Raw genomic sequence first — 8,569 nt, forward strand, 5'->3', positions numbered from 1 at the left:
ACCTTTATTATTGGTAACACTGAGTATTGTCTTTACTTGTGTATAAGTGCTATGTAACTATAGTGGTAATTCAGGAGCTTTGCATGTCTCCTAGTTCAGCCTAAACTGCTCTGCTACAGCTACCTCTACCAGCCTAAGCTGCAAGAACACTACTACATTTCACTAATAAGGTATAACTGGACTTGGTATGGGGTGTAAATACCCAAGGTACCCACTACAAACCAGGCCAGCCTCCTACAAATGGTCACCTTCCACAGTGACATTACGGGTTTCTGAATGCAGTGTTTCACCTAGGGAACAGCGTAGGGACCCAATCTTTACTCTTTGTGCTTACCATTACCAGATTATAACAAATAACAGAACATCTCACTTAGGTTTGTAAAGGTTTTCCTGATGTTCTTATTATTTTCAACAGCATTGGACGAGTTCTGCTAAGATAAACAGAAAGTGTGACAGCACTTCCTGGAGATCAGCATCTATGATCAAGGATAGTTAATTACAGTCCAAATGTTTTTTACCCATGTTAAATAGAAAGTAATTGCTATTTGTATTCACTCCCATTTGGAGGGAGGGGTATGATTTAGTGTTCGTTATGAGAGCATATATATTTTTATTATCCAATTCCAACAGACAACAATGTCTGCAGGTCTACCCTCTGTATCTTTGCAGTGCAGTTTTAAAATTGCAATGCTCCCTGCCAAAATAACTAGGCCTGGGTGATAAACTCCACTCTGCCATCAGAGTTAGAGGAGTTTTGGCCACTTCATGTTATGCATGTAGCATAGAGTTCCGACCAAATTCTGCTGACCACCATGTAGTAGAGTTTTTTTTAATGTGTGGCTCATGAGCAGTATGTTGGTGAGTGTGACCAATAATTGACACCCCCTAGAGAGATTTTCAGGTGCGAAGTTCACACCCAGTGTGACTTTACCAATGTGGATGGTTGTGGGTGTTCGTGCTGGTAAAGCTGCTTCTTGAGTGGAAAATGTACTTGAGTGGCAGCAAAACCAGCTCCAGCGACAGGGCCCTTTGATCATCCCATCATACTTTTTGCTGATTGTTCAGTGCAGAACAAGCTATAGGTGCTGAAAATCAGTGCAATGTGCAGATTTCCACCCCCTCGCAGAACTGGAATCTTGTGTAGTTTTTATGTAACTCCATGAGTCCGTCCTAGGCCTAAAAATAACCTCTTTTGAAAGACCTAAGCACTCCTTTTGAATGTTAATATGCCACTACTGAGTAGGCCTTACTAGTCATAAGGCAGGCTCCATTGTATTTAAAAGTAGGATAAGTAAAAGTTTGATGTAAAACATGTCTTTACATACAAAAGGCCCTAGAAGCTATTTTCACGGTAGTTGGTGATTATGTAGGAAAGCATTAGGACACATTATTAAATGGAATAATATTATCCTAAGTTAGGAAATAACTACAAGTTTCATTGTTGGGCTTTTTAAAATACTTATTACAAGATCAATTCACTGGTGAAGTTGGATTTGAAATAAATATTTTGGAAGAGGTACTTTCAAAAAGCTATCTTTTCCCTACTTTAAGTCTCAAGAGTTTAATTTACATGAGGGTCAACCATCACCAGGCAGCTGACGATCCCCCAAGATGAGGTGTGAACTTGCTTCCAGAGATGGGACAAAGGCCTTGGGGTGGTCAGGTAATCTGTTCATTTGACATGATCACCATCTGGGCTGAGCTCAAGAACTTGATGATCTTCTAAGAGCACTCACCTGTCACAGGCCAATGTAAGCTGACACCTGGATGGGACCCTTCCTTATTCCCAGAGTCAGTCAGGCACCAACCCCCATTGAGAGAGGAGCTACCCCCAGAACTTGCTTGAGGTGACTACAGTGGAGTGGTCACTATTACCTCACTGTGTAGGTGGGGTGGGCACAAGAGCTCTACACATGGGGAATTTAGATTCTGCCAGTTTGGTTTGAGGTCCACAGTTGCAATGTAGGATTGCTTGCAATAGAGCACACAGGAAGTGCTGTAAAAATGTGTAGGGATGCCCCTTAAATCTTGCACCCCACAGGTTAGGGAAGGACCAGGAGTCACCCCCACCCACAGGTTGGTGCTTAGCAATACATGCGATACTCACAATACCATCCTCAGAACATTTTCTGAACCTGTGGAAGAACAGAAGAGGACTGGACCTGCTGTATGTGACCTGAGTACAGCCTTGAAGACTGGACCTGGGTTTATTCATGTACCCAGGACAAAAAAGTAGACTCCAAGGGTCATAAGGCTGACTTCCTATTCAGGTTTTAAGGTCACAACAAGCTACAGGAGGCCTTTACTGCAAAATCCCAGCCAGTCAGTCTAAACTAGAACTGCCACAGACCCTTTGGCTGGCCTCTGATGTAGGACTGGGACCAACTTGGCAATCAGATCCTACAAAGGCACGTTCCATCTGGGCCAAATATTAAAGTTGCTCCCGTTTGCAGGTTTTGCACAGCAGCAAATCTGACTCAGAGGGACCTTGTGGAAAAGGTATCCAGCCTCATCTAGTCCCCCCCCAGTTCCAGCCTGCAGCACTGCCCCAATGAAAAAAAACAGGGGCCAAAAAGTCTGAAGAAAGACGTCTTCTCTGGCCAGCGAGGGACCTTCTCCTGCTCTGAGTTTTCCCACCAAAAGTCAATAGCTTCATTGAGGCACCATCTATCACCTATCCCATGAGTCCACTTATGGCACAAACTGCCTCTTTGCCCCACTGAGGATTTTTGACATACATTTCAGAGACTTGGGGCCATACGTACAAAAAATAGGAATTGTGATTTCCTAATTGCGATTTTTACTTAATTGCCATAAAGGAATTGCAATTTGCTATGTAAGAAAACTATAAACTTCAGATAGCAAATTCTAGTGGGGTCGCAATAGAGCTACCTCATTAAGATTAATGAGTAAGGTCACAATTTGCGACCCATTAAGAAATGCAGCCTTCACAGGGATGGTGGCCTGCTAGGATCAGAAGACCACCATTTCTGTGATTGCTTTTTAACAAACTAATCTTTTTTTCTACATGCAGTCCTTTACTTCATGGAAAAATGGGATGTGTTTAAAAAAAAAAAAACATTTTCGTTTCATTTGTTACGAGCAGGCAGTGGTCCCTTGGACAGCTATCTGCTCCTTGAAAAAATATATTTTTTTAAATTCACGAAGGGAAACAGGTCATGTGTGGGCCCCTTCCCATTTGTGAATTATTAACACCTCTTCAGGTGTTGATAAAAAATGAAGGTTTTGCTACCGTAACCCTGCCTCAAAACATTCATACATAACACTGAAATTTGGTATTTGGAAGCCAAACATTCCCCTTCCAAATACTGAATAGCTAAACACAAAGGGGCATATTTATGAGAACTGATAGAATGCTACACTGCTGCAGTATTGTTTCAGCAAGACTTGCAATGAGTCCAGACACTTGTGTGTGACACGGATGTGCCATATTTATGGTACAGTGCCCCATCTCATAAGTACAGAAGAGGCATCAGAAGTTCTGACCCAGGGGTGAGAAGAACAACACAACCTGTCATAGCGCAACTGCTCCCTACATGACACAAAGATGATTTGTGTACCATAAAGCACCTTTACATTCCACAAATCTACTTTGCATCAAGTGGAAGTGCATTGGGTGGCAGAAAGTTAAAAAAGGCTTTTAATCTACAGCATTTCTGAAGACTGAAATAACAGGGAAAAATGGAGGGGAACAACACCAACCCCTGCCAAGATGACCAGACAGCAGCCCAGGGGAAGAGGAGTAGAAAGACCAATTAAGGTGAGGAGGAGAACCAAATATGAATAGCTAAGTTGATTAAGAATGAAACCTTCCCTTTGTCACCTCAAAATCGCCTTTAGGGAAGAAGGAATACATTTGGCAATGCTTAGTGGCTAAAATCAACAATGTAGGCCAAACAAAAACAACAGTGTTGGAGTGCAAGAAGAGGTGGCATGACTACAAGCACATTACCAGGGAAACTGGACAGGAACCTTAGGGCAACTATTGGCACTGGATGATAACCTGAATTCCAGGAGGAGTTGGATCCATTGGGAGAGACAAGTGGCATCACTTATCTAAACAGAGTTGGTGGCAGGAGTTACCAGACAGTGTTGTGGTCAAGGACAAGGAAGAACTACAATGTAAGTTAAAACAAGGGAAGGTATGAATAAAACTGTCATGGAGTACTGCGCAGCGCAACAAGACACATTGATGCACTGTTCTATGTTCAAGTGAAATGGCAGGTATGTCTTACATATTAGATTACGGCCCGTATTTATACTTTTTGATGCAAATCAGCGCTAGTGCAGATTTGCATCAAAAAGTTTACCGCCAGCTAACGCCATTCCAATGCCCCAGCCTGGCGCCTTATTTGTGACATGACATTAGCCGGCGATGCAGCCTGGTTAGCGTCAAAATAAATTACGGTAACTGGGCAGCGGAGGCGAACGGAAGACTGGGGGTTGTGTGCCAAAGAATGGTGCAAGTTAGGTCAGAGTCAAAAATATTGGCTCTAAACTGATTAGCACCATTTTTTGATGCACAACCCCCATGGAAATTACTCCTGTCTTAGCAAAGACAGGAGTCATGCCCCCCTGCCCAATGGTCATTCCCAGGGGACTTCTGTCCCCTGGGCGTGGCCATTGGGCACAGTGGCATGTAGGCGGGCCCATGTTAGGCCCCCATATGCTACTTAAAAAAAATATATATATCTATACTTACCTGCACTTACCTGCATTAACCATGGATGGGTCCCCCCATCCATGGATGTCCTCCAGGGGTGGGCGAGGGTGGCAGGGAGTGACCCTGGGTGCAGAGAAGGGCACCTGTGGACTGCTTCCATGGTCCCCCACCATGGAAATGAGCCCACAGGTCCCTTAATGCCCTGACCCAGGCGTTAAAAAACGGCACAAATCCGGCTGGGCGCCATGTTTTAAGGCCCGCCTCCTCCTGTGCGTCATTTTGACGCCGGAGGATAAATAAGGCGCACATGCCTTAGAATCATTTTTTGCACAGGAACGCCTACCTTGCATGTCATTAGCGCAAGGTAGGTTTTCATATAGAAAAAATGACTCAAACTCCATAACTTTGGCGCTAGATGGGTCTAGCACCAAAATATAAATATGGAGTTAAGTTCGCGCCGAATTTGCACCAAAATAAATGACTCAAATCCGGTGCAACCAGAGTATAAATATGGGCCTAAATTTTATACATTTACATATTACCTCCACATCACATAACTGTGATTTTAGTGGCCAACCACATTTATTTATTTCCTGCCCTGCCAAGTGTCTCTGATCTATCTATGTCTCACTATGCAGATTATGTGAAAGCAGGTGGAGGTGAAACAAGGATATGCACAGTTTCAAGGTAGGATAGGTATCCAGGATGAGGAGCAGGTGTCTGGGATGGCTGGAGGGTAAGGGGATTGGGTCTAACTATTTGGACAACCACAATAGACACATGTTGCTGAACATCCCCACTACTATCTGTAGCCCCAGCCAAGGATGTCCTCTAAATCTTGTACTGTAATCTTCAACATGAATGACCAGGACTACAAGTCTCATAATACATAGGAAAAAATCTGGACTAGAGCACCACATCATGCCTAAACCTTGGAAACTTTACAGATATCTGGTGCCAATGCAGGCCCCCATGCCCCATGAAGCAAGTGTGCCTGTTATGGGTCTAGGGAACCAAACATGTAATGTAAGTAATGCAGTGTCCCAGAGGTTTAACTTCTCACCTGAGAGGGTCTCCAGGCGCAGAGTACGCCCAGGCTTTCCATGCAGGATCGTATGTACAGTACTAAACCATAGAGTAAGCAACTGTCCTGATTTCCTGGGTGATTTTTCCCAAATGTTGGCAGCCATGTAAGAGACCACCCTACCTCCTGTTTTGCTAGCTAAAATTGATATTGGGGGTGACGGTGAATGCAAGTGATGCACTGCAGAGTTTCATGATTGCTAGGTAAAAGCATAGATGGTGTATGAGCTAAGTGGGTCTCTGGTAGTGTAGCACCTTGTAGGTGTGGCTGTCCATTATCAACTGACAGTGTGTCTGAATAGGGAGCCATTGTATCTTAAGGAGGTTTGATGTGTGTGCTGCAAGGTAGGCTGAATTATAGTCTAGCCCTGATCTTTTTGAAATTTTGCTACTTGTGTAGCATCTTTGCAGAGCTGCTTTGGTAGAGGACATTTGTGTATTACAGTCTACATGTCACGAGGGTCTGGGTGATGGACTCATAGGTGTCAGGAGGGAGCCAGAAGAAGATGTGTCTCACTATGCAGATTATGTGAAAGCAGGTGGAGGTGAAACATGGATATGCACAGTTTCTAGGTAGGATAGGTGTCCAGGATGAGGAGCAGGTGTCTGGGATGGCTGGAGGGTAAGGGGATTGGGTCTAACTATTTGGACAACCTCAATAGACACATGTTGCTGAACATCCCCACTACTATCTGCTAATGTTTAGTATGGGCCATTACTCTTACATACAGGTAGGCATGTTATTCAAGAGCATAATGTAACAAATGTTGGTGGTCTTGTTGTCTCCTAAGAGTCAACACAGGTTTTGGGTGTCATCAGTGTGTTAGATCAGTGGTTCCCAACCTGTGGGCCGGGGACCCCTGGGGGTCCGCGAAGCCTCATCAGGGGGTCTGCGGCAGCTTAAAAAATGTAATAATATTAGGTCCCAGCTATCACTATTGACTCAGTGGGGGTCCCCCGGTTCCAATAATGATTCAGTGGGGGTCCCCGGGCTCCAGTATTGATAAAATGGGGGTCCACAGAAGTGAAAAGGTTGGGAACCACTGTGTTAGATGATGTTGAGTCCCTAGTTCTGAATGATAATTGTCAGAGGAATCATGTAAAAGTGTAAGTATGTTGGGCTGAGTGAAAACATTTGCAAGAATCTGCACATAACAAACTTGGGTTCTGAGGAATTTGATTGGGCTTATTTGCAAGTATTACGGTGGCTATTCCTTTTAGACAATCTTCTCAGTGTTAACAATTGAGGACTCTGGAGAGGCATGTGTGTGTGCAAGAAGTACTGGGTTTCACACAAACAAAGTATGGTACATATATGCCCTTACTCATTCCTGCAGTGTAGCAAGGTTTCTTGCTGAGCTGTGTGTTTGTGTGTCAAATATGACCTCTAGGCCACAATATTACATAAAATGCATGCAAGATAATACAGCATGCCAGATTGGTGTATTGTACTGTTTGAAATTCACAGTCCAGGATTACACGTAATATACAACATAAACGATTACTTGGTCAGTACTGGCGCACTATCTAATGGCTAGAGGGAATGCAGACACCCTGGTGACATGGTGCAATTGTCTCTACAGTCATGATAAGAAGCTAATGTCACTTCAGTGTAGGCACAAACCAGGAAAGCAATGTATCATCTCAAATGGGATCCTTACCTTCACTCACTCTTCCATGTAGGCGAGCAAACAAGCTGCCTAGCTGCATTTCATTGTGACCCATTACACAAATATGCCCCCTTGTGTATACAGAGTTTGTGTGAACAATGTAAATGTGTTTCCATGTGAAAGGCAACCATAGTGTTACACGGCCTCATTTACTTATCTTCCACATATCCGTGTTTACATGAAAGTGAATACAAAATCAGTCTGATTGTCATCAAATCATCATTGTACACATCTATCATGGAATATTATTGACATATTTCTATCTTTTTCCAGGGGGACACACCACACCTCCTGTAGAGCAGCCTGTCGTTGATGACCAACTTGTTGAGTACAACAAAATACTGAAGGCAACAATGACTCCACTTAGCTGCACCTCTATCTAATTTTACGGATCGTTTATAGACATTCACGGTGCTCTAACACTATGACACATCTGTTGCCGTGATGTGTAAGCTGGAATTTGAAAACCTGTCCTGTAATGGGATGAAACACATGTCAGCTGAACTCTTCAATCATTGGTTGAAAATATGTAAAGGCTGAACAGCTTGAAACCTCCAATCATTGTTTATAAATTAAAATTTTGTACAAGCTGTTAGCTTGTTCCAAATGTTTGAAATTATGCGAATATATGAGATTACAAAAAAATATGAATATTTGTAAAGTGTATTTTTTTAACAGATGTAGTAAACTAAAGGAACAATATGATATACACCCTGATGTCTGAGAACTGATATTTTTACCCATTTCTTTGTGAAATCTGTGTACTTAACTGGATTATTATTATTATTTTTTTGGTTATACTAAATACCAGTCTAACAACTTGACCCATAGTAATTGATTTTTAGTGTGCTCCACTATTATTTTGTTTTGTTGAGTACTACATCCTGCCTCCCATCGATGATGACATCCTCAAACTAGTCCTTGACTACTTTGAACCTTCTCCTTCAGTCTTGGAAAATAAAGATGACGTTGCCGGGTCTCAACAGGAGACCCCACCCACAGGACATGCCTCGACTAGCTGTTCAATCCCAGATGAGGTCTAAGAGGACTCCCAAGTTGAATTTCAGTGACGAGTGGGAGGAGCCCACCACTGAATGGCTGATGAGTTGAGGGCGCGGATGGAGATCAAAGC

General features: G+C 43.2%; 1 long non-coding RNA gene across 5 annotated transcripts in view; it reads left to right on the plus strand.

The window, feature by feature from the left end:
• LOC138261330 (uncharacterized) overlaps window positions 1-8,148 on the plus strand; it is a 312,982-nt gene extending 304,834 nt beyond the window's left edge. For all 5 annotated transcript variants that reach the window (XR_011199076.1, XR_011199077.1, XR_011199074.1 and 2 more), the window contains one exon: window positions 7,711-8,148. This is a non-coding gene — a long non-coding RNA (uncharacterized lncRNA). The remainder of the gene's footprint in view (window positions 1-7,710) is intronic.
• Window positions 8,149-8,569: the final 421 nt, after the last annotated feature.

Source organism: Pleurodeles waltl, chromosome 10, assembly GCF_031143425.1.
Source record: "Pleurodeles waltl isolate 20211129_DDA chromosome 10, aPleWal1.hap1.20221129, whole genome shotgun sequence".
Taxonomy (NCBI): domain Eukaryota; kingdom Metazoa; phylum Chordata; class Amphibia; order Caudata; family Salamandridae; genus Pleurodeles; species Pleurodeles waltl.